The sequence below is a fragment of the Pseudophryne corroboree genome, chromosome 3 (assembly GCF_028390025.1).
Source record: "Pseudophryne corroboree isolate aPseCor3 chromosome 3, aPseCor3.hap2, whole genome shotgun sequence".
NCBI classification, from domain to species: Eukaryota; Metazoa; Chordata; class Amphibia; order Anura; family Myobatrachidae; genus Pseudophryne; species Pseudophryne corroboree.
In genome coordinates, this window is record NC_086446.1 from 311,086,897 (window position 1) to 311,112,579 (window position 25,683).

General features: G+C 45.6%; 1 protein-coding gene across 1 annotated transcript in view; it reads right to left on the minus strand.

Annotated features, from left to right (window-relative positions):
- Positions 1-25,683, minus strand: part of KCNH4 (potassium voltage-gated channel subfamily H member 4) — a 385,378-nt gene that overhangs the window by 165,165 nt on the left and 194,530 nt on the right. The gene's annotated exons all lie outside the window — the stretch shown is intronic.

Consider the following 25,683-nt stretch of genomic DNA (forward strand, 5'->3'; position numbering starts at 1 on the left):
CTTGCACATTCTGCCATACACTAGTGCTCAAGGGGAAAGCTGAAAGTAGTATTTGAATATTATCACACACTCGACTCTGGCAGCAGGTTCAAGGGCTGATGCAGCAGCTTCCTTGTCTGAATCAGGCCCACAGCCTATCCGCGCAGCCTGTCTACTCTCCAGTGTGTCTGTCTTCCCCTTTTTTTTGCCTGCCTCTGGTCATAACATCCCACGTTACCTGAGTCTCTCAACACAGCCCTGTGGGAAGCAGCAAAGGGGCTAAAGAGAAGGGAGAGTTCAATTAAGAATCACACGCTCCCCATACTGGGAAATTTCAAAGTAGCATCCATATAAATTAGAGATGAGCAGGTTTGGGTTTTACTCGGATTTACTCGGTTCTCAAAATGGCATCTTATTGGCTATTCAAAACACGAGACATCCGTGGGCCAATAAAATGCTCTTTTGAGAACCGAGTAAAACCGGACCCGCTCATCTCTAATATAAATAACAAGTAACAGGAAAAGAAAATTATAATAATATTAATATAATCAAAATAAAATTATAACAATTATATTATATATAATAATTTTTTCCCCAGAATATCTCAAATTATTTAATCTCATCATGAGCTATTCAATTCAATTTCAATTTGGAATCTTAATATAGTGTCCAGTGGCCCTCATTCCGAGTTGTTCGCTCGTTCTTTTTCATCGCATCGATTTTCCGCAAACTGCGCATGCGCAATGTTCGCACTGCGCCAAGTAAATTTGCTAAGAAGTTTGGTATTTTACTCACGGCATTACGAGGTTTTTTCTTCGTTCTGGTGATCGTTGTGTGATTGACAGGAAGTGGGTGTTTCTGGGCGGAAACTGGCCTTTTATGGGGGTGTGTGAAAAAACGCTGCCGTTTCTGGGAAAAACGCGGGAGTGGCTGGAGAAACGGGGGAGTGTCTGGGCGAACGCTGGGTGTGTTTGTGACGTCAAACCAGGAACGAAAAGGACTGAACTGATCGCAGTGTAGGAGTAAGTCTCGAGCTACTCAGAAACTGCACAGAAAAATCTTTTCGCAATATTGCGAATACTTCGTTCGCAATTCTGCTAAGCTAAGATACACTCCCAGAGGGCGGCGGCTTAGCGTGTGTAATGCTGCGAAAAGCGGCTAGCGAGCGAACAACACGGAATGAGGGCCAGTGTCCCTAAGATAACTATTCTGAACAGGCTGAATTTAGAACACATCCAAGTTTTTGTTTAGAATAAGTAATGTACAGTAATCTGTGGCAGAATGACTCCAGGCCACATTTATGAACCTCAGTACTAAAAAATTGCTGTTCAAAACCTGTGCTCAGACAGTGATTTATCTTTGAAACCTAGATCTGCTGGTTTCTGTGATGAAAACAGAGGACCTTGCGCTGCAGTACAGAGAAGAGGAGGAGGGATCTGTAGCTCATTCAGAATATCTAGGGCAGGTATGCAGGCTGAAAGATGATGAGTCAGCTGAAGCGCCAAGGTGTTGAGGGACAGAATGATTTATAGGAAGCTGCAGAAAACCCATATGACCACCCGTCCAGGACAGGAGCTCAAGGGATTATGAAAGCCATTTCATTTCTGCAAGTGGAATTTAGTTCCACTAAAACTGGGTTATCATCAGTGTTATGGGACTAGTACGGCTAGAAATATCAATTTAGACTTTAATTTACCCACCTGCAGTATGGTATTTTCCACATTAGTCTACTTGGCTGTTATAATACTGCACAAATCTTTACCATACCATATACAGCTCAAATCTTATAACTAAAGCAGAAATCATATTCTTAATGTCACCATTATATCACAATGAACTTACTACTATACTAGAAAATATTATAATGACAAAGGGGTCTATATAGCAAAAATATTTAATTGTAATTTATTGTTAGTGATAAGTATCGCTGCTTTTCAGAGACACATTTTCACTTTATTTATAAAAAAACTTCTGCTGGGAAGCCGATAGTGGCTGGTGGCGAGAGCCGTCCAGGGAAGGGCTCAGAGCTGGCTGGGGGAGTGGAGGGCCACAGTGGCAAACGCAGGATTTGCATGGGGGGGTTTCCAGAACTGGGCGGAGCCAATCACGGGGGTGGGGACTGAGGTGACCCAGTATATGCTGGGTCCGTAAAACTAGTGTGTCTGTGTGTGTGTATATGTGTGTGTGTGTGTGTGTGTGTATATATATATATATATATATACAGGTTGAGTCTCCCTTATCCAAAATGCTTGGGACCAGAGGTATTTTGGATATGGGATTTTTCCGTATTTTGGAATAATTGCATACCATAATGAGATATCATGGTGATGGGACCTAAATCTAAGCACAGAATGCATTTATGTTACATATACACCTTATACACACAGCCTGAAGGTCATTTTAGCCAATATTTTTTATAACTTTGTGCATTAAACAAAGTGTGTCTACATTCACACAATTAATTTATGTTTCATATACACCTTATACACACAGCCTGAAGGTCATTTAATACAATATTTTTAATAACTTTGTGTATTAAACAAAGTTTGTGTACATTTAGCCATCAAAAAACAAAGGTTTCACTATCTCACTCTCACTCAAAAAAGTCCGTATTTCGGAATATTCCGTATTTCGGAATATTTGGATATGGGATACTCAACCTGTATATATATATATCTACACATATATATATATATATATCTACACACACATATATATATATATATATATATATATATATATATACATACACACACACATACATATACACGGGTGGTCTTCAGTATGCCGGCGGTCGGGCTCCCGGCGACCAGCATACCGGCGCCGGGAGCCTGACCGCCGGCATACCGACACTTATTCTCCCTCGTGGGGGTCCACGACCCCCCTGGAGGGAGAATAGAATAGTGTGGCGCGCGTAGCGTGGCGAGCCCGCAAGGGGCTCATTTGCGCTCGCCACACTGTTGGTAAGCCGGCGGCCGGCCTCCCGGCGCCGGTATGCTGGTCGCCGGGAGATCGTAGTGAACCCATATACACATATACATATATATTAAACATGCATACATATATATATATATATACACACACATACAGTACACATATATATACACGTGTATATATATATATATATATATATATCTATCATATGTGTGTGTGTGTGTGTTTATATGTATGTATGTATGTATGTATATACATGTGTATATATGTAGTCACATGGATATATATGTACTATAATTAAAATAAAGTAAACTTTTATTGCACTTGCAAGTGCCACCAGGAAGACAGCAGGCTGCAGAGGACACTAGACAGTCATTAATAATACTCATGCAGCTACTGGGCCAGCTAGGCAGTGTTGGCTTAAACCCTGTTTATCAAAATCTCCGGGGGCCTTTGCAAATTATCTCCTGATACGTTTTTAATTTTTCCAACCAACAGTCTACGATCTAAAAACTCTAATGTGATTCTGATGTCTATGGTTTATGTAATTTAAGTTGTTAATGGGTACATTAAATTATTAATACAGTATTTGGTCTATACAGTCTTCAATGTAAAGTTTTCGTTCCTTTGAGTTGATTAATTTTTTTTTGGGAATCAATTTATGAAAACTTGATTGTAATTTTCTTTCAAGATCTGGGGCCTAATTCAGAGTTGATCGCAATAGCAAATTTGTAAGCACATGGGCAAAACCATGTGCACTGCAGGTGTGGCAGATATAACATGTGCAGACGAGAGTTAGATTTGGGTGGGTTATATTGTTTCTGTGCAGGGTAAATACTGGTTGCTTTATTTTACACTGCAATTTAGATTTCAGTTTGAATACACACCACCCAAATTTCACTCTCTCTGCACATGTTATATCTGCCCCACCTGCATTGCACATAGGGGGTCATTCCGAGTTGTTCGCTCGTTGCCGATTTTCGCTATACTGCGATTAGTCGCTTACTGCGCATGCGCAAGGTTCGCAGAGCGCATGCGCTTAGTTATTTTACACAAAAGTTAGGTATTTTACTCACGGCATAACGAAGCTTTTTCATCGTTCTGCTGATCGGTGAGTGATTGACAGGAAGTGGGTGTTTCTGGGCGGAAACTGACCGTTTTCTGGGAGTGTGTGGAAAAACGCAGGCCTTTCAGGGAAAAACGCTGGAGTGGCTGGAGAAATGGGGGAGTGTCTGGCCGAACGCTGGGTGTGTTTGTGACATCAAACCAGGAACGAAACTGACTGAACTGATCGTAATGTAGGAGTAAGTCTCGAGCTACTCAGAAACTGCTAAGAATTTTCTATTCGCAATTCTGCTAATCTTTCGTTCGCAATTCTGCTATGCTAAGATACACTCCCAGAGGGAGGCAGCTTAGCGTGTGCAATGCTGCTAAAAGCAACTAGCGAGCGAAAAACTCGGAATGAGGGCCATGGTTTTGCCCATTTGCTAACAAATTTGCTGCTGCAATCAGATCTGAATTAGGCCCCAAATCAATATTACTTTGATCCGTTGTCACAGAGACAATTAAAGATGCAGGGCCGATAGGCCGGTGCCTACTCTGCCTATTTGGTAGTGATGAGCGGGTTCGGTTCCTCGGAAACCGAACCCCCCCGAACTTCACCCATTTTACACGGGTCCGAGGCATACTCGGATTCTCCCGTATGGCTCGGTTAACCCGAGCGCGCCCGAACGTCATCATCCCGCTGTCGGATTCTCGCGAGATTCGGATTCTATGTAAGCAGCCGCGCGTTGCCGCCATTTTCACTCGTGCATTGGAAATGTTAGGGAGAGGACGTGGCTGGCGTCCTCTCCGTTTATTAATCTTGATGCAAATATTTGTGCTTATTGCTTAATTGTGGGGACTGGGGAGCAGCTGTATTGTATAGGATGAGTACAGTGCAGAGTTTTGCTGACAGTGACCACCAGTATACGTCAGGGACGTGCAGTCAGGGGAGGCAGGGGAGGCAGTGCCTCCCCTGTGATTAATTATTAAAATAATATAAAGAAGATACTTATGGCACATATTCTGTGTCATAAGTACGTTCTTTATTTAATTCTAATCATTTCCTGTGCTTAAATGTGTTTGGGAGGCACTGATAGCAGTGCCTCCCAAACACAATGCAGACGGGACAGAGTGGGGGGCGGGGCCAAGCACTGGGTTTTAAAAGCCCATTCAAAAAACTCCTAATAGCGGCACTGAAAAAAGTGCCTCGCTGACAGGGACACCACCCCCATGTCAGCGAGGCACTTGTGATTGGACAGCGGATCCAGTGCTGGATCCGCTTGTCCAATCACCCAGACGCGGCGGGTCCCGGCGGTGAGTGTCGTAGGAGGTAGCCGGGATGGCCCTGCAGTGTGTCCGGCTATCCCCCCCATCCTCCTCCCACTGACAGCAGCCTCGATGTGTGGCTCTCCCCCAGGGCCGGCGCCACCATTAGGCAGCTTTAGGCAGCTGCCTATGGGCGTCGGCACTTGGAGGGCGGCGCTGTGTTAAGCAAAAAAATAATAATTATGTGACAGGATGTGCACTGGTGGGATGTGAGGCGCCTGTTCACCCGGTGTAGTTTTTTTTTTGTATGTGAACTCTGGAGGAGCTCAGGCTGCAGTGTACAACAGCTGTGTAATATTGCAGCTGCAGGCACGGAGGATGTAGGTGTACCGATGTAGCGGGGGAGGGTGGGGAGGACCAAGCCTGGCCCAGACTGTTCTAACCAGCTCACACCCAAAGGACAGTGCAGTGCCGTGATTCGCAGTGATTTAGGGGGCGGAGCCTAATACCGGGAAGTGCCCGCCCCCATCAGATGATCAGAGCAGAGACCTGTGCTGCTGTAGGAGGATGTAGGTGTACCGATGTAGCGGGGGAGGATGGGGAGGACCAAGCCTGGCCTGGCCTGTCCTAACCAGCTCACACCCAAAGGACAGTGCAGTTCCGTGATTCGCGGTGATTTAGGGGGCGGAGCCTAATGCCGTGAAGTGCCCGCCCCCATCAGATGTTCAGAGCAGAGAGCTGTGCTGCTGTAGTAATCGGGTAGTGTAATTCTCTCAGTCTCTCTCTCTTTCTCTCACAATCTATCTCTCTCTCTCCCCCTGACACTCTCCCTCACTCTCTCTCCCTAACACTCTCTGTCTCTGACACTATCTCTCCCTGACATTCTCCCTCACTCTCTTCCTGACACTCTCTCTCCCTCACTCTCTGCCTGGCACTCTCTCTCCCTCACTCTCTTCCTGACACTCTCCCTCACTATCTTCGTGACACTCTCTCCCTCACTCTCTCTGACACACACACACACTCTCTCTCTCTCCCTGACACTCTCTCTCCCTCACTCTCTTCCTGACTCTCTCTCCCTCGCTCTCTCTTCCTGGCACTCTCTCTCTGGAGAGAGGAGAGCGCAGCATGCGCCTCTCCTCTCCTGCCTGCGAGTCCTGAGTCCGGCGGCGGCGGTGTGCACTGAGCCGGTTCGTGAGCCAACCAGAGCTCGCAAACTGGCAGCCAATCAGGAGCCGCTGCTGCCGGACCGTGAGCCGGACCGGCGCCAGTTCAGCAGACCGGACTGAGGGCAGGAGAGGGACAGGAGGAGCGCGTGCTGCGCTCTCCTCTCCCCAGCAGAAGATAGTGCCAGCCCCAGGCAGCAGCAACAACGGTAAGTTGCACTGCTGGGGCATATCTGGCACTGTGGGGGCATGTATATCTGGCACTGTGGGGGCATGTGTATCTTGCACTATGGGGGCATGTGTATCTGGCACTGTGGGGGCATATGTGTATCTGGCACAGTGGGAGCATAATACCCTACCCCTAATATACTACCCTATCCCTAATATCCTAACCCAGACTAAATGGCCCGATTCGGTTCTTATCTGCCGTCAGATTCTATGTGTAGAAAATGTATTTTGGTGTAGCACACACATTTATCAAGTGAGTTGGGGAAGGGGGGGGGGGCGCTGAAGATTTGTCTAGGGTGCTGAGAAGCCTTGCACTGGCCCTGCTCTCCCCCCCCCCTCCTCCTCTGCCCTCCGCTGAGTGCTGACAGCAGCAGCGTGTGCGGCTCTTTCCTCGTCCTCCTCCCGCTGACAGCAGCCGCGGTATGCAGCTCTCCCCCCGCTGCGCAGTGTGCGGCTCTCCCTCTGTCCTCCTCCTGCTGCGCAGTGTGCGGCTCTCCCTCTGTCCTCCTCCTGCTGCGCAGTGTGCGGCTCTCCCTCTGTCCTCCTCCTGCTGCGCAGTGTGCGGCTCTCCCTCTGTCCTCCTCCTGCTGCGCAGTGTGCGGCTCTCCCCCCGTCCTCCTCCCGCTGCACAGTGTGCGGCTCTCCCCCCGTCCTCCCCCCGCTGACAGCACCCGCGGTGTGCGGCTCTCCCATCCCCCCGACCATCTCCCGCTCACAGCCAGCAGCAGGTTAGTCAGAGAGTCTCTCTCTCTCTCTCCTTCCCCCCCCCCCACCTGTGGATTGCTCTCTCTCTCGCGCTCTCTCTCCTTCCCCCCACCTGTGGATTGCTCTTTCTCTCTCTCTCTCTTCCACCCCCCCCCCCCACCTGTGGATTGCTCTCTCTCTCTCTCTCTCTCTCTCTCTCTATTTCTCTCCCCCCCCACCTGTGGATTGCTCTCTCTCTCGCTCTCTCTCTCCTTCCCCCCCACTTGTGGATTGCTCTCTCTCTTCCCCCCCCCCCCCACATGTGGATTGAAGTTTAATGTTCATGTTTACAGGTACCGGCCCTATTGGATTCTACTGGACAAGTGGACGTGACCGGCGTGGGATGTAGGTTAGTATGTGTGAGTGTGTCAGTGTGATATGATAAATTTTTACTGTCACGGTGTGTGAGTTGTGTTTTTGTTTGGGTATTTTTGTTGTTGTAGAACTACAGGTACCAGCGGGCCCATTATTTCCCCGCATGCTGGTACTTGAGGTTCTCCAAGTACCAGCAAGCGGGGGAGGCTTGCTGGGCCTTGTAGTTCCACAACAAAAAACAATATTCTTTTTTTAACACTCTTATGGCTATCAGCCCGGCACCCACCGCTCAGGGGTGCTGGGGACAGCCTCGGGCTTCACCTCTGGCCCTTGGGTGCCTGGAGGGGGGGACCCCTTCATCTAAGGGGTCCCTACTCCTCCAGGGAACCCCGGCCAGGGGTGACTAGTTGGGGGGGTAATGCCACGGCCGCAGGGACCTACATAAATGTGTCCCCCGGCTTTGGCATTATGTCCCTGGCTAGTGGAGCCCGGTGCTGGTTTTAAAAATACGGGGGACCCCTACGTCTTTTGTCCCTCGTATTTTTGGAACCAGAACCGGACTAAGAGCCCGATGCTGGTTGTCTAAATATGGGGAACCCCTCTTCAATTTTTTCCCCAGTATTTAAACAACCAGGACCGGCTCAAAGAGCCCGAGGCTGGTTATACTTAGGAGGGGGGACCTCACGCAATTTTTTTAAACATTTTTTAACCCATTTAGACCCTTCTCCATTAACTTAATGGAAGCCCTGGACAACAGAATTGCATTCATGTCCTCCTCCCACTCCCTTCCCAGTCCCAAACACTAATTTTTTTTTCTATAAAAATGTACAATATATCACAAGTATGATGAGCAGGCAGGCAGCGGGCATTGGCGGCATCGGGCTGAGATACAAATTAGTCGCGGAGGGCTGGGTCAGTTGATTGTGGGCGAGTTTGTAAGCTGGCTCGGGCAGTAGCGGGCATTGGCTCGGCGGCAGTAGGGGTCATCGGCAGGATTCGGCGGGCATTATGGCTGTAGTGCCTCACCAGCCACTGACCTCACCGCACGCCACTGGTATACGTTGTCTGCCTGAAAAACACTCCATATCTGTGCTCAGTGTGCTGCATATATCTGTGCTCACACTGCTTAATTGTGGGGACTGGGCAGCTGTATTATATAGGAGTACAGTGCAGAGTTTTGCTGACAGTGACCACCAGTATACGTTGTCTGCCTGAAAAACACTCCATATCTGTGCTCAGTGTGCTGCATATATCTGTGCTCACACTGCTTTATTGTGGGGACTGGGGACCACCAGTATATTATATAGGAGGAGTACAGTGCAGAATTTTGCTAACAGTGACCACCAGTATACGTTGTCTGCCTGAAAAACACTCCATATCTGTGCTCAGTGTGCTGCATATATCTCTGCTCACACTGCTTTATTGTGGGGACTGGGGACCAGCAGTATTATATAGGAGGAGTACAGTGCAGAGTTTTGCTGACAGTGACCACCAGTATACGTTGTCTGCCTGAAAAACACTCCATATCTGTACTCAGTGTGCTGCATATATCTGTGCTCACACTGCTTTATTGTGGGGACTGGGGACCACCAGTATATTATATAGGAGGAGTACAGTGCAGAGTTTTGCTGACCAGTGACCACCAGTATACGTTGTCTGCCTGAAAAACACTCCATATCTGTGCTCAGTGTGCTGAATATATCTATGCTCACACTGCTTTATTGTGGGGACTGGGGACCAGCAGTATTATATAGGAGGAGTACAGTGCAGAGTTTTGCTGACAGTGACCACCAGTATATATAGCAGTACGGTACGGAAGGCCACTGCTCTACCTACCTCTGTGTCGTCAAGTATACTATCCATCTAGATTCTATACCTGTGGTGCATTTTAGTTTTGCAGTTTGCTGACAGTGACCACCAGTATATATAGCAGTACAGTATGGAAAGCCACTGCTCTACCTACCTCTGTGTCGTCAAGTATACTATCCATCTAGATTCTATACCTGTGGTGCATTTTAGTTTTGCAGTTTGCTGACAGTGACCACCAGTATATATAGCAGTACGGTACGGATGGCCACTGCTCTACCTACCTCTGTGTCGTCAAGTATACAATCCATCCATACCTGTGGTGCATTTCAGTTGTGCGCAGTATATATAGTAGTAGGCCAGTGCTATTGATACTGGCATATAATTCCACACATTAAAAAATGGAGAACAAAAATGTGGAGGTTAAAATAGGGAAAGATCAAGATCCACTTCCACCTCGTGCTGAAGCTGCTGCCACTAGTCATGGCCGAGATGATGAAATGCCATTAACGTCGTCTGCCAAGGCTGCTGCAAAGCGGATAACTCAGGTCTTGTCAGCCTGGGTGGTGAGAAACGTGGTGCCGGTATCCACCGTTAATTCACAGGCAACTAGAGACTTGTTTGAGGTACTGTGTCCCCGGTACCAAATACCATCTAGGTTCCATTTATCTAGGCAGGCGATACCGAAAATGTACACAGACCTCAGAAAAAGAGTCACCAGTGTCCTAAAAAATGCAGTTGTACCCAATATCCACTTAACCACGGACATGTGGACAAGTGGAGCAGGGCAGACTCAGGACTATATGACTGTGACAGCCCACTGGGTAGATGTATTGCCTCCCGCAGCAAGAACAGCAGCGGCGGCACCAGTAGCAGCATCTCGCAAACCCCAACTCATTCCTAGGCAGGCTACGCTTTGTATCACCGCTTTCCATAAGAGGCACACAGCTGACAACCTCTTACGGAAACTGAGGAACATCATCGCAGAATGGCTTACCCCAATTGGACTCTCCTGGGGATTTGTGACATCGGACAACGCCACCAATATTGTGCGTGCATTACATCTGGGCAAATTCCAGCACGTCCCATGTTTTGCACATACATTGAATTTGGTGGTGCAGAATTATTTAAAAAATGACAGGGGCGTGCAAGAGATGCTGTCGGTGGCCCGAAGAATTGCGGGCCACTTTCGGCATTCAGCCACCGCGTGCCGAAGACTGGAGCACCAGCAAACAGTCCTGAACCTGCCCTGCCATCATCTGAAGCAAGAGGTGGTAACGAGGTGGAATTCAACCCTCTATATGCTTCAGAGGATGGAGGAGCAGCAAAAGGCCATTCAAGCCTATACATCTGCCCACGATATAGGCAAAGGAGGGGGAATGCACCTGACTCAAGCGCAGTGGAGAATGATTTCAACGTTGTGCAAGGTTCTGCAACCCTTTGAACTTGCCACACGTGAAGTCAGTTCAGACACTGCCAGCCTGAGTCAGGTCATTCCCCTCATCAGGCTTTTGCAGAAGAAGCTGGAGACATTGAAGGAGGAGCTAAAACAGAGCGATTCCGCTAGGCATGTGGGACTTGTGGATGGAGCCCTTAATTCGCTTAACCAGGATTCACGGTGGTCAATCTGTTGAAATCAGAGCACTACATTTTGGCCACCGTGCTCGATCCTAGATTTAAAACCTACGTTGTATCTCTCTTTCCGGCAGACACAGGTCTGCAGAGGTTCTAAGACCTGCTGGTGAGAAAATTATCAAGTCAAGCGGAACGTGACCCGTCAACAGCTCCTCCTTCACATTCTCCCGCAACTGGGGGTGCGAGGAAAAGGCTAAGAATTCTGAGCCCACCCGCTGGCGGTGATGCAGGGCAGTCTGGAGCGAGTGCTGACATCTGGTCCGGACTGAAGGACCTGCCAACGATTACAGACATGTCGTCTACTGTCACTGCATATGATTCTGTCACCATTGAAAGATTGGTGGAGGATTATATGAGTGACCGCATCCAAGTAGGCACGTCAGACAGTCCGTACGTATACTGGCAGGAAAAAGAGGCAATTTGGAGGCCCTTGCACAAACTGGCTTTATTCTATCTAAGTTGCCCTCCCTCCAGTGTGTACTCCGAAAGAGTGTTTAGTGCAGCCGCTCACCTTGTCAGCAATCGGCGTACGAGGTTACTTCCAGAAAATGTGGAGAAGAAGATGTTCATCAAAATGAATTATAATCAATTCCTCCGTGGAGACATTCACCAGCAATTGCCTCCAGAAAGTACACAGGGACCTGAGATGGTGGATTCCAGTGGGGACAAATTAATAATCTGTGAGGAGGGGGATGTACTAACAAAAGAATATGGTGAAAGAAATCTGCACTCTCTGATTTATAGACTAATTAAGTGAAATGAATCACTCACATGAACCCCAATAGTATTTTAGTTGAATATATATGAATTTCGGGGGTGCTACCTAAGACAACCAATTAGTAACATATGTTAGAGAGAAAGAGAATGGGGTTGTACTGGTAAGGTGCACAAAGAAAAATTTAATTAAAATGTAACTTTTATTATGTCATTAAGAGCCGTAAATTAATCAGCCAAGCGAAATATATGGTTAAAATGACAGATAGAAATAAGAAAGATCGAGTGCTCTAAGATAGAAAAGTGAAAAGATTTAAAATATGTCCACCCCGATGATTACAGAAACTACCTAAATCCGTTAGGTGTACCTATAAATGAATAGTAGAGCCACACTTAGGTGGTTAATTTTCAACTCCTAGTGTTCTGTATAGTATAGATATTGTTATTCTGAGTCAAATACTCCAGCGTATGCTAACTACAACTCCCAGTGTACTCTGTGCTGTGGGTGTTGTTATGTACTCTTGTTCTGAGTCAAATACTCTACCATGCACAGCTTATATGTATTCAGAAAAACCGAAATACAGATTCAAATGTCCTGAATCAGCTATCTAATTAGTCTGGGTATTCACTCCCAGTATTGGCACAGCTGTGTCAATAGCCACTGTAACAGTCTCCTACATAATGAGAACCTAGATATGCAGGGGATATCATACCTACATATTTAACATATATATCACTATTGCCACTCCTACCCCTCCTTAACAGAATTGGATTATATACGGATGGGGTTAATTATCTGCTCACATTGTAATATGCAAGCAGGAGTGGACATCTCCACTGATGTCCACAGCAGCAATTGTAGGTGATTCTGGAATGGTACCTAGTGAACCTCACTTAGGAGATGTATTAAAATTCACGTGTCACATTTGCTATATGTGACAACAATATATCCACTAGGATTCAAATGATAAACTTCGATCAAATGATATCCTGTATTCTTAGAGTTAAATATACTATCATTGAGGAAAGTATTTGGAGTAGGTAGAATTATTATGTGGTTCTATTGCGAGTTATATTTATACTCTCCAATGCCGTCTCCTCAATATGATAGCATCCCGTGGATATAAATCAATACATAGATGGAAATTTAACAGGTGTTCATGGCTAATATGATATATAGTTGATAGTACATATTCAATTGATAATAGTATATTAATTGAAAAATATGGGGCTATGAGACACAAGGGTAAATATATTTGTGCTGGCAAATATTTATATCAACTCGGGTATTCCCGTGTTTGCCGTCTATTTAACATATCAACCTTTTGTGTACGTGCTGGCACAAGATTAATTCAGGACACCAGAGACTATGGGAGTGAATATACTGCAACGACACCTAGTGAGTCGGCATTTGTCCGATTAACGGGCATTCCCGTTTGCCGTGCAGTATTCCAACCCCCATACTCACTGAAAGGAAACAAACTGTGGAACACAAAGATATGTATGCTGCCACGGTGTGTGTTCAATTAGCATATATTGAGACGGACATTCCCGTATTGCCGTATAGCAGGGTTCCAAACTTCTATGCATATGCTAAAAAAAGGGGAAAGATTTTGACACTGGAGATTATGGAGGTGAGCATGCTGCAGCGGCACCTAGTAAATCGGCATTTGTCCGATTGACGGGCATTCCCGTTCGCCGTGCAGCAATACTGCACGGCAAACGGGAATGCCCGTTAATCGGACAAATGCCGACTCACTAGGTGTCGTTGCAGTATATTCACTCCCATAGTCTCTGGTGTCCTGAATTAATCTTGTGCCAGCACGTACACAAAAGGTTGATATGTTAAATAGACGGCAAACACGGGAATACCCGAGTTGATATAAATATTTGCCAGCACAAATATATTTACCCTTGTGTCTCATAGCCCCATATTTTTCAATTAATATACTATTATCAATTGAATATGTACCATCAACTATATATCATATCAGCCATGAACACCTGTTAAATTAAATTTCCATCTATGTATTGATTTATATCCACGGGATGCTATCATATTGAGGAGACGGCATTGGAGAGTATAAATATAACTCGCAATAGAACCACATAATAATTCTACCTACTCCAAATACTTTCCTCAATGATAGTATATTTAACTCTAAGAATACAGGATATCATTTGATCGAAGTTTATCATTTGAATCCTAGTGGATATATTGTTATCACATATAGCAAATGTGACACGTGAATTTTATTACATCTCTTAAGTGAGGTTCACTAGGTACCATCAGGGCCATCTTAAGAGCAATGTAGGCCCTTGGGCACAGCAATGCACTGGGCCCCCTACCCATCCTTCAGCTTTGATGTGCCGCGGGTGGTAGGGGGTGCTTAATACGTAGGGTTAGAGTGGATAGTGGAGTGGGCTTAATTTTCTGGTGGGAGGGCAGCTTGCTTGACTGCAGATATCTCAAGTTCCTGAAAGTAGATTTCTTAGCTTTGAATGGAATAACAAACTAGAGAGTTCCACCTTTCAGGAGGTACTGGGGATTTGGGGATCAGAGTTCAGGAGCCAGAGCAATCCACCAACGAAAATATAAAACTGCATATTAGGCATGTGGAGCTGGAGCAGGGACCAGCTGCTTGAAGGCTGATATCTCTGGTTCTGGGCATAGTAGAGACAAGTTGACAGTATCCACCACAAGGGGAGAGTCCCAGCTTTTGGAGTATGCCATCAGAAAAACTCTAAGTCAGACAGAATCCGAGATATCTGGCTGGGAAGAGCAATTAAGAGGTTGGGATTGGGACCACTGCTTTCAAGTTGGATATCTCTGGTTCCCTAGGGCCGATTTTCAAAAATCTGGTACCTCTGGAAAGAGGGGACCCTCAGCTATCATCCTAGGGCCCTTATACTCCTGGGGCCCTTGGGCAAGAGCCCACTGAGCCCATATGAAAAGACGGCCCTGGGTACCATTCCAGAATCACCTACAATTGCTGCTGTGGACATAAGTGGAGATGTCCACTCCTGCTTGCATATTACAATGTGAGCAGATAATTAACCCCATCCGTATATAATCCAATTCTGTTAAGGAGGGGTAGGAGTGGCAATAGTGATATATATGTTAAATATGTAGGTATGATATCCCCTGCATATCTAGGTTCTCATTATGTAGGAGACTGTTACAGTGGCTATTGACACAGCTGTGCCAATACTGGGAGTGAATACCCAGACTAATTAGATAGCTGATTCAGGACATTTGAATCTGTATTTCGGTTTTTCTGAACACATATAAGCTGTGCATGGTAGAGTATTTGACTCAGAACAAGAGTACATAACAACACCCACAGCACAGAGTACACTGGGAGTTGTAGTTAGCATACGCTGGAGTATTTGACTCAGAATAACAATATCTATACTATACAGGACACTAGGAGTTGAAAATGAACCACCTAAGTGTGGCTCTACTATTCATTTATAGTGTCAAAGTCAGAAAAATATCCCCATACACACTGCCATATTTGCACCGCACACTGGTCTGCGCTGCGCATGCGTACGCTCTCCCGTGAAGGCGCATACCCGCAATAGCGTGCACCCGCGGGCGCACGGTATGCGTATTTACGGTAGAGTTTATGTAGTCGTAGCGTGCGACTCATTCGTTACATATTTTCACAATTAATGTAGTTTGTAGATCATGGTCCCTTTGATAGATTCTGAAAGTTTGGTTAATATAGAATGTCCCTGAGCTGAGGAATCCCTCTTTGTATCGTAGGAAGGGTCTAACAGGAGTCATGCAGTAGTGTTTGGTACCCATCGGAAGAGTATTTAAATAGCAATATTCCGGTGTTGGTTTGGAGCGTATTAATCGCTCGTGCAAATAGTTATGGACATAAGAAGTTTATGTCCATTTCTACTATTTACTCATACTCAGGTATGCGGCGGGAAACCTAGTTCCCCACCCACCTGAGCTGTTTGAAATCGTCACAGCCCACCTGTATGAATCAACCTATGACCTTTTGTTATGATGCAGGGCCGAATTCCGACGTCCAATGGACAATGGGATTGTAGGGACTGTAAGATTGCATTGTGTGTGGGGCATAAATAGGCAGGCCGACCACATCCAGCACTCACTCTTCAACGGTTCTCATTGCTGAGAATCGGGTGCTGGATGTCCAGGCGCATGCGATCGTTTACCCTTGTGCGTAAGTTTCTCTCCGTAATCATTGTCTTTCTGTGAGCCATTTCTCTCATATATATATATCTCTCTCTCTCTCTCTTCTCCTTCTCTCGTATCTCCCATTGACTAGTATTGTATTGTATTAGATCAGCATAGTATTGTATTGTATTTCTTGTATAGTTATTTGGTTAGGAAGTCTCTGTTATATTGTAGTGTATCATTTGTACTGTGATTCTTTTTGCAAGTATAATAGTTATAATACAGATAATAGGCTTTGGACCCTAAACCAGTATCTGTGTATTTTCTCATAGTTTTAAGTGTTCACTTGAGCGTCGGTGACGCTCAAGCAGCTTTGTAGTTAGTCAGGTTACACAAGGTTGCACTTACACCCTGTATTCACATTAAGGTATTCTGTGTATTTCATTAATAATAGGTTTAGACATAAAGGTATAGCGTTGTGAGCGTCTGCGCCGCTGGTGATCTCCTCGTGGTCTCGAGCGTCCGCTACGCCATAGCGAATCATTACGTTAGTCATAGCCAACAGAGTGCTTGTCTGTGATCTCTGGGCCGTGAGCGAACGTGACGCTTGAGCGTCTCGCCTACGGCTGAGCGATCGTTACGCGACTTGCGTACCCTTACGGTACTTCTTAAGTAAACAGCGTACAGTGTTCTTAGACCTCATAAAGGGTTGTATATACGATAAATATTTAGCTTTATCAATTGGCGGCTCGTCCTGTCCTTCACATATCTGCACTAGGTAGATCAGCAGACATTATCCCTCAGCAAAGGGCGGGAGGTTGTCTCGTAGTGCTGACGGGATAAGCGTCTGCTTCGCTTAGATAACGAGTGCTGAAGGAATCCGGGAACCGGAGGTAAGAACAAAACGCTTGTGTTTTTTTTAAAACTGTTTATTTTTCTTCTGTCTTGCGTATATACGCACGCATACATATATATATCTGCACTTCTTTTCCATCTGTGTATTTCATTTGTCGTATATCACCATCCTGTCTGCCAGTTTTTATAGTTGATAGAAAAGTGCTAAAAGAGACTTGCTGTTATTTCATAGTTTAAGAATAGAGGTAATAGTTAAAAGTGTAGACAAACACACAGGTTTGCCTGGGAGATAAGGCAAAGCCAGTGGGGTACGCGGTAGATGATCAGGGATCGTTTACATTGATAAAAGTATATTGTGTTACGGTGGATCTTTGTTTTGCGTACACGTGTCTCTAACAAAGACTAGCGTACGCAATCCAAAGGCCGACGCACGCAGCGTTCATTACGCAACGTAGCGTCCGGTTACGCCCACGTAGCTCAAGTCACGATAAGTTGATTTTTAACGCAACGTGATAAGTAACGCACAGCGGTAAATAGCGCAACAGGCGGTAAATAACGCAAGTCTATTTTTGGAAATCCAAAAATTTAAATTAACAGATCCTGCTCCTAATTGGTAACACAGCTGGGCTGAAGAAAATTTTCTGCGCAGAAATAGAAATAGAAACAAAAGTGTACATATGATGAGTGAGTGTTTTTACAATTTTAAAGGTTGAACCACAAGAAAAGTCGAGTACTCGTGAGGTACATGCGTGTAAGTGACGTGCACGGTGGCTAGGGAGGCATCTCTGGTTAAATACAATTTTGAGCATTAGAGTATAGCAGACCAGGAGGTCATACTGTAACAAGACCAGGAGGTCATACTGTAACAAGACCAGGAGGTCATAACAGACCAGGAGGTCCAGGTACAGCCGACAAGGAAGTCCGCTATACAGTTCACAGGCACAACACCGAAAAGGGTTGGTGCAACACCCATATAGGCCATATAAGCTCTGGCTGAAGGAATTCGCAGTCGTAAGTTTCGATTCCATTGGTCTTTCCGTACATAAGCTTAGTTGTTTGTGTACTGAACGACTGGACCGCACGTAAGTGTGTGCAGTAGTTAGTAATCTGACCTAATACCATTAGAGTAAAGGGGTCACAAACGCTATCTGTACACTCTAACGTGATTTGTGTAATTTTTTTATTTTAAGGGAAGTTCGCTGCTCACTCAGGAACTATCCAGCAACCAATAGTTACTGGAAAGAGTAAGTGTTCTTCGGATAACCCTCACAGGTTCCAGTAAATAGAGGTTCAGGTCGCAGGGGCCCTAGGTCGAGTACGCCAGCACCATATCGGTGTGATCAGGTCGTATAGGTCGGCGTGGGCGAGTGAGTGGGGTACTCGGTAAACCGCCACCGTCAGCCTATTGTTGGCATTTGGTTTTTCGTAAAGGGTTGGCTAAATAAAGCAACACTTTTGAACTATGGGGGCCACTTGTTCAGGTAGGGGGCGATCAACCTCGGTTCGGGTTGATTCAGTGGTCCGGCCAATTGGGTCGGCCAGGTATATCATGTGTGAGAAATATGGAAGTCACACAGAAACTTTATGTGATGAATGGGAGAGAATGACTGTGCATGACGGGGAGAAATTCCCAAGAATAGGGAGCTTCAGCTCAGAAGTGTTACAAAATTTAAGGAGGAGGATATGTCTCATAAAATCAACAAAGAGACGAATTCAGCATTATGATTATTTACAGTTGTGGCAACAGGAAGGTGAGATACAGAGAGGTTTGGCTCAGGCGGCGGGATCTGGCACTAACAGAAAATTAATTGCCACGGCCCCGCCGCCACCATATATATCAGGAGAGAAGTTGATTACGGAGAAAGACGCACTAAGGTGTAACACAAAATCACTTAGTAACGGTGTAAATGTTAATGATAATGTTAACCCATTAACCCATGCAAGTATTAACCCGTGCAAGTTGTACCCTGTTTTGAACTTTCCTCAGGAGTGTGATCAAGAGGACGAATCGGCAACGATTTCAGCGCTCTCTCTAGCAGCCACCATAGCAGAGACCACAGTAGGCACAGCTCCACCCACGAGATTAGTAAAGGTCCCTAGCGGAGGGATAGGTGAGGTCGTATCAACTGGTAAGTACGGCACCATGCATTATGCTGAAACTATTTCACCACAGCCTGTAGAATCTACACAGAATGAGGTTGTTAGAATCACACCTGTTAGAGTAATAGCAGTACCAAATGGGAAAACAGACGCATCAGGAGCCACTCCCATTAGGAACATCGCCATGTACACTCCATTTTCCCGAATGGAATTAAGGACCATAGTGTCTGAATTTCCTGACCCTAGAAAAGACTTAGTTGCCAGTCAAAAATACATCAGAGACTTAGGTAACACTGTAGAGCCCAACAACAAAGACTGGCAGATATTGCTGAGAGCGTGTTTACCCTCAAATGTCGACGCAACTCAATTTTTAGCTGATTGCAGACTAGATCATGATGTACCTCTTACAGATGTGTACAACCAAGATAATGTGAAAAGAATAAACTTGCAGCTAAAAGAGTATTTCCCAGCAGTAGCTAAATGGAATAAGATATTCTCCATTAAACAGAAGGAGTCAGAGACAGCTGCAGAGTATTTTCACAGAGCATTATTAGAAATGGCAAAATACACAGGTATAGAGGACATTAAAACAGACACAAACCATCGGGAAGTAGCAGTATCGGTACTGATGGATGGTTTAAAAGAGTCATTGAAGACTAGGGTACAGACCACGCAACCTTGTTGGCGAGGTCTGTCTGTGGCTACTTTGAGAGAGGCTGCTATTGATCACGACATAAACATCACTAGACACAGGGAACAACAAGGTGACAAATTAATGTCAGTAAGTATACAGGCTCTGACCACAAGGCAGCCTTTGTTTGTATCACCAAATCCTGTGGGTAAGTCAAGTATGGTTACTTGTTATTCTTGTCACAAACAGGGACACATGGCACGAGATTGTAGAGTAAAGAATCCACGAAACTCATACCAAACCCCTAGACAACGACACGACACACGACATTGGGAGCAAGGTCCGCAGAAACGGAGTTATGAGCCACATACAGGGGAAACAAAAAGATATCCCCCAAACAGAGACTGGCATGCCTCTGGTAGTTCCCAACTATCTCCCTCACAAGTAGTTGCTGCCAGCGGGATTCAGGGAGGTCACCATACCCAATAGGGGTGTGGCCATACCTGTAATCTGCAGCCAGTAAAATTAATTGCCAACCTTGAAAGTGAACCCGAGGTCGCAATCAATGTAGCTGGTAAAACTTTAAACTTTCTTGTAGACACAGGGGCGGCCAAGTCAGTGATAAATTCGACAGTGGGCATGAGAACCACTGGTAGGACAATTCCAGCCATGGGAGTAACAGGAGTAGTCCAGCACTACCCTGTTAGCAAACCAGCCGAGATTACAATAGGGCCTTTGCATACCAAGCATTCCTTTTTGCTGGCTGCATCGGCACCAACCAATCTCCTGGGAAGAGACTTACTGTGTAAAATGGGGTGCGTCATTTATTGTACTCCTGAAGGTGTATTCTTGGACATACCTGAGAAACACGCGCAGGAAGTGCGAGACATGTTAGACTCCCCATCAAAATTAACGTCACATACCATTATGACAAATAGGAATCCATCCCAAATAGAAGAGATGACATCTCAGATACCAGAGTCACTTTGGACAAAAGACGGACAGGACACTGGATTAATGGCAAACGTAGCTCCAGTAGTGGTACAAGTAAAAAATGGTAGGATAGCTCCAAAAATCCCACAATATCCTCTGAAGCCAGAGGTGGAGTTAGGAGTTTACCCAGTAATAGAGCGCTTGCTACAACAGGGCATTCTAGTAAGAACGTCCAGCACTGCCAATAGTCCCATCTTCCCTGTTAAGAAGAGTGGGGGGAGGGGTTACAGGCTAGTGCAGGATCTAAGGGGGATTAACAAAATAGTTGAGTCAGTTCCCCGTAGTGCCAAATCCAGCTGTCATCCTAATGCAAATCCCTCCCACTGCCAAATTTTTCACTGTTATTGACCTCTGCTCCGCTTTCTTTTCGGTACCTCTGCACCCTGACAGCCAATATTTGTTTGCATTCACATACAGAGGAGTCCAATACACATGGACTCGGTTGCCCCAAGGTTTCATAGATAGTCCAAGTATATTTTCTCAGGCTTTGCATGATTGTTTACAGTCTTTCCAACCAGACAGTGGATCAGTATTGATACAGTATGTGGACGATTTATTACTGTGTTCAGATTCACTGGAAGCATCTCTGAAGGATACGAAACAGCTCCTGTTTCATCTTTCAGACACCGGACACAAGGTGTCCAAAGACAAGTTGCAATTATGCCAAACTAAGGTAAAATATTTGGGACACTGTCTAACACAAGGACTGAGACACCTGACCGCTGATAGAATCCAAGCAATTAGAGACATGACACTGCCACAAACCCAGCAACAGATCAGGACGTTTTTAGGAATGTGTGGGTATTGCCGTAATTGGATCCCAGGGTTTTCCATATTGGCGTTACCTTTGCAGGAAATGGTCTCCTCAAACAAACCTGATAGGATCTCGCATACAGACGAATCCGAAACAGCATTTGAGAGACTCAAACAGTGCCTAACGCAGGCGCCAGCACTAGGTATGCCAGACTATGGGAAACCCTTTGAACTATACGGAACAGAAAGTGCTGGTTGCGCAGCAGGTGTACTAACCCAAAAACACGGTGATGCCAGCAGGCCAGTTGCATACTACAGCGCTCAGCTAGACACGGTAGCGCGATCCCTCCCCACATGCTTGCGAAGCGTTGCTGCGATAGCATTACTAGTGACAAAAAGCGAAGACGTCGTGCTAGGCCACAACCTCACAATCCATACGCCACATGCAGTATCAGCCTTATTGAATTCTGCCCAAACCAGACACGTCTCATCAGCGAGGTTTACAAGATGGGAATTGGCACTAATGGCCCCCGTAAACATCACCATAAGGAGATGCAGTGCATTAAATCCTGCAACATATCTCCCAGGTGTGCCTGGTCAGGCACAAAGGGTGGAAGGTGAGAGTGCTGGGGAAGGAGGATTCAATACAAAGGAAGATACACATGATTGTATGGAATATTTGACCCAAAATTTTACCGCAAGGCCTGACATCAGTGACAACCCACTGGAAGATGCAGAACTCACGTTCTACACGGACGGTAGTTGTCACAGACAGTCAGACTCGGGAGACTTGTGTACTGGATACGCAGTCGTAGATGACCAAGACACCATAGAAGCGGAACCGCTAGGCCCACCTCACTCAGCCCAGGTTGCTGAACTGGTCGCCCTAACCAGAGCATGTGAATTGGCTAAGGGTAAGTCAGCCAATATCTACACCGATTCTAGATACGCATTCGGGGTAGTCCATGATTTCGGAGCCCTATGGCGTCTCAGAAACTTCATGACGGCCGCTGGTACACCGGTAGCGCATGCAACTCACATAAAAAGGCTTCTAACAGCGATACAGGAACCCGACAGAGTGGCTGTTATCAAATGTAAAGCACATACATATAGCCAAGACCCGGTATCACTTGGTAACAGCCGAGCAGACGAAGCTGCTAAGTTAGCAGCTGCTACCCCCATACAGACAGACACCACACAACTGATGGTATTTAATACCATCAACACACAGAAGTTGTGTGAGATGCAGAATTTGTGTTCCACACAGGAAAAGGCAGTCTGGAAGGCAAAGGGATATGGCCAGGAGTCCTCAGGGCTCTGGACGGATGGACATGGTAAACCAGTGGCCCCCAGGACATACCTTCCATGTCTGGCTGAAGCAGCTCACGGGCTGACTCATCTAGGCAAGGAGGGGATGTGCAAATTGGTAAGAGCATACTGGTGCGCCCCAGGATTCTCCTCTCATGCGGGTAAAAGAGCAATGTCATGCCTTACCTGTCTGAGAAAGAATGTTGGAAAAGCAATACCTACAGAACCATCCCATATCCCACCTGCCGGCGGCCCTTTCCAGGTAATACAAATTGACTTCATTCAATTACCCCCATGTCGAAATTTGAAATATGTACTTGTTTGTATAGATGTTTTCTCGAATTGGGTCGAAGCATTTCCAGCAGCTACAAATACCGCTATGGTTACAGCTAAGAAAATTGTGCAGGAATTTGTATGTAGATATGGTATCCCTAGAATCATTGAAAGTGATAGGGGTACCCATTTTACCGGTGATGTCTTTCAAGGAATGTGTAAATTAATGGGTATTGATAGCAAGCTGCACACTCCGTACCGTCCACAGGCGAGTGCGAAGGTCGAAAGAGTGAACAGCACTATTAAAAATAAATTGAGTAAAGTGATGGCAGAGACAGGATTGACATGGCCAGAAGCTTTACCCATTGTATTGTACAGTATCAGAACCACTCCCAGGTCCCCTCTTAATCTGTCCCCTTTTGAAATCTTGTTTGGTCGACAACCGCATGTCATGATCAACCCTCAGGATGATTTGAAATGTAACAATGAAGTAACTGTAAAGTACTTGATTAACATGAGTAAACAGTTGAGGAAACAAAATGATAATCTGAAGTTGGTGAATCCTGATTTACCAGATAGTAATTGTCATGACATTGAACCTGGGGATTATGTAATGATACGAAATTTTCTACGCTCAGGTTGTCTTATTGATAGATGGGAAGGACCATACCAGGTCTTATTGACTAGCACCACAGCATTGAAGGTTGCTGAGAGAGAGACTTGGGTCCATTCATCCCACTGCAAAAAGGTTGCTGATCCAGAGAAGTCCCGTGATAAGGAACAGACGGTAGAGGTTGTATCACTGGAGTGTCTGTTCCAGGAGGACTGAGGCGGCACCTGAGCCTTGAAGACCGAAAGCAGTTGTTGACCCCCTTCTCCCTTTTATTGTTTTCTCCACTTCCCATCCCCCTCTCCCTTAAAAATTTCTTTTTCCCCCTTCTCATTCTTCTCTATTTCCTCCTCAAAGATGGACTTGCCCCAAGAGACTGTGATCCGGATTTTGATGTTAACCATGATGTTGACCAGAGCAGTCTGTTCCGGCGAGAGGACCATAGAGGTCGAGAGAGGTTCTGGAATGGGTTCCGATTATGATGATGGAGGCGCAGTTTTCCAAGATCAACCAAGCCAACAAGCAAAGGCGAGTATCAGAAAACGATCCGATAGAAGAAATTGTGATGGATTGTTAGCTGAAGAAAACTGTATCTGTAGGCTCTGTGACAATTTGATTGAGGATGGGTGCATAAAGAAATGCCAATCCAGTTTTAATATCCATATGGACCGGCATCCATTGAGTGACTATCACTCCTTAGTGGGTAACGTATTAAACCAAACAGATTGTTGGGTATGCTCTCAAGTACCTCAGGGTCATAGCAAATCAGGGCTAGTGCCATTTCCTTTAACGTTAGGGGAGGTACTTGAGCTAAGTGGTGGGAGACCGGTGGACCGGAGGTTTAACATCTCCAGCCCTCCTAGTTTGAAGCTCCACCAATACCATGTGGATAGGTCCCTCTTATGTTTTAATATCTCCAATCCCCGTAAGCCGGGAAATTGGGAAGTGTCATGGAGCAACCTTACCATGACCTTTTCACACAGAGCAGATAGAATGCCTACAGATACAGAGCTTGTACGCCACATAGCCAGTAGAGGAAAATCTTTCCGGTATCGATATACCTTAGGAAATAGGATTACTAGAGTTGGAGAAGTATCACCAGGATACTGTGCACATATCGTACAAACCGATACGTGCATTAAGCAGATGGAAGAATTAGGGTCAGGAGAATTCACCTGGAAGGTGTGTAATATGGTAATGTCCTTCTCTGTCCCATATGTTCTCCCCGATGATGCATATTTCATATGCGGGAGAAAGGCGTACAAGTGGCTTGCCCCAAACTCTGAAGGATTGTGTTATATTGGAAAAGTATTGCCTGAAGTGATGACTGTTACACATGACAAAATGAAGGACATACACCGTGGTGCCCAAGCTCCTTATACTCACACTCATTACGAGCACCGAGTTAAAAGACAACTGTCAGAAAGGTTAGAGCACCCGGCCTCTGATCTTATCCATGAATCCACCGGGATTCAGGTTCTGGTAGCGTTAGATTTCACTCGCACCGCTCGAGGAGTGATGAATTATAGATACATTTCCGCACTCGCCAATTTGTTAGATAATATCACTGAAATGTATGATGACACATTCAGATACACTGGAAGAGAACTTCAAGCTTATAAAACAGAACTAGTTCAGCATAGGATGGTTCTTAATTATCTTACAGCAGTAACAGGCGGATATTGTGTTACATTGGCAACACAGTACGGCATAAAGTGTTGCACGTATATCACCAATAGCACCGAGGATCCGGTCGAGGTCATAGACCAAAAGATGGACGATATTCTCCAATTGAAGTGGGAATTTCGTCGAAAACACAATCTCACCCTTGCTGCTGTAGGTAATGAGCTGACTGGTTGGGTGTCATGGTTGAACCCGCGAAATTGGTTCTCCGGTTTAGGAGACTGGGCTCAAGGAGTCATAATGGATGTTGGAAAGTTCCTCCTATGTATTTTAGGTGTTGTTATATCTATTGGATTGATATTTAGATGAGGGCAGGCTTTAATGAGGTGCAAACAAAGTACAAGAGTGATGAGTTTGAGGAGTGAGGAAACTGTAATTAACCTGGATTTGATTTACGACCCAATGATAGAAACAATGATGTGATGAAAATGCGATTTCTACGGTCCGTTTCTTTCACCTGTTTTTCTGGTTTTTCTCCAAGATAACAAGACCCCCC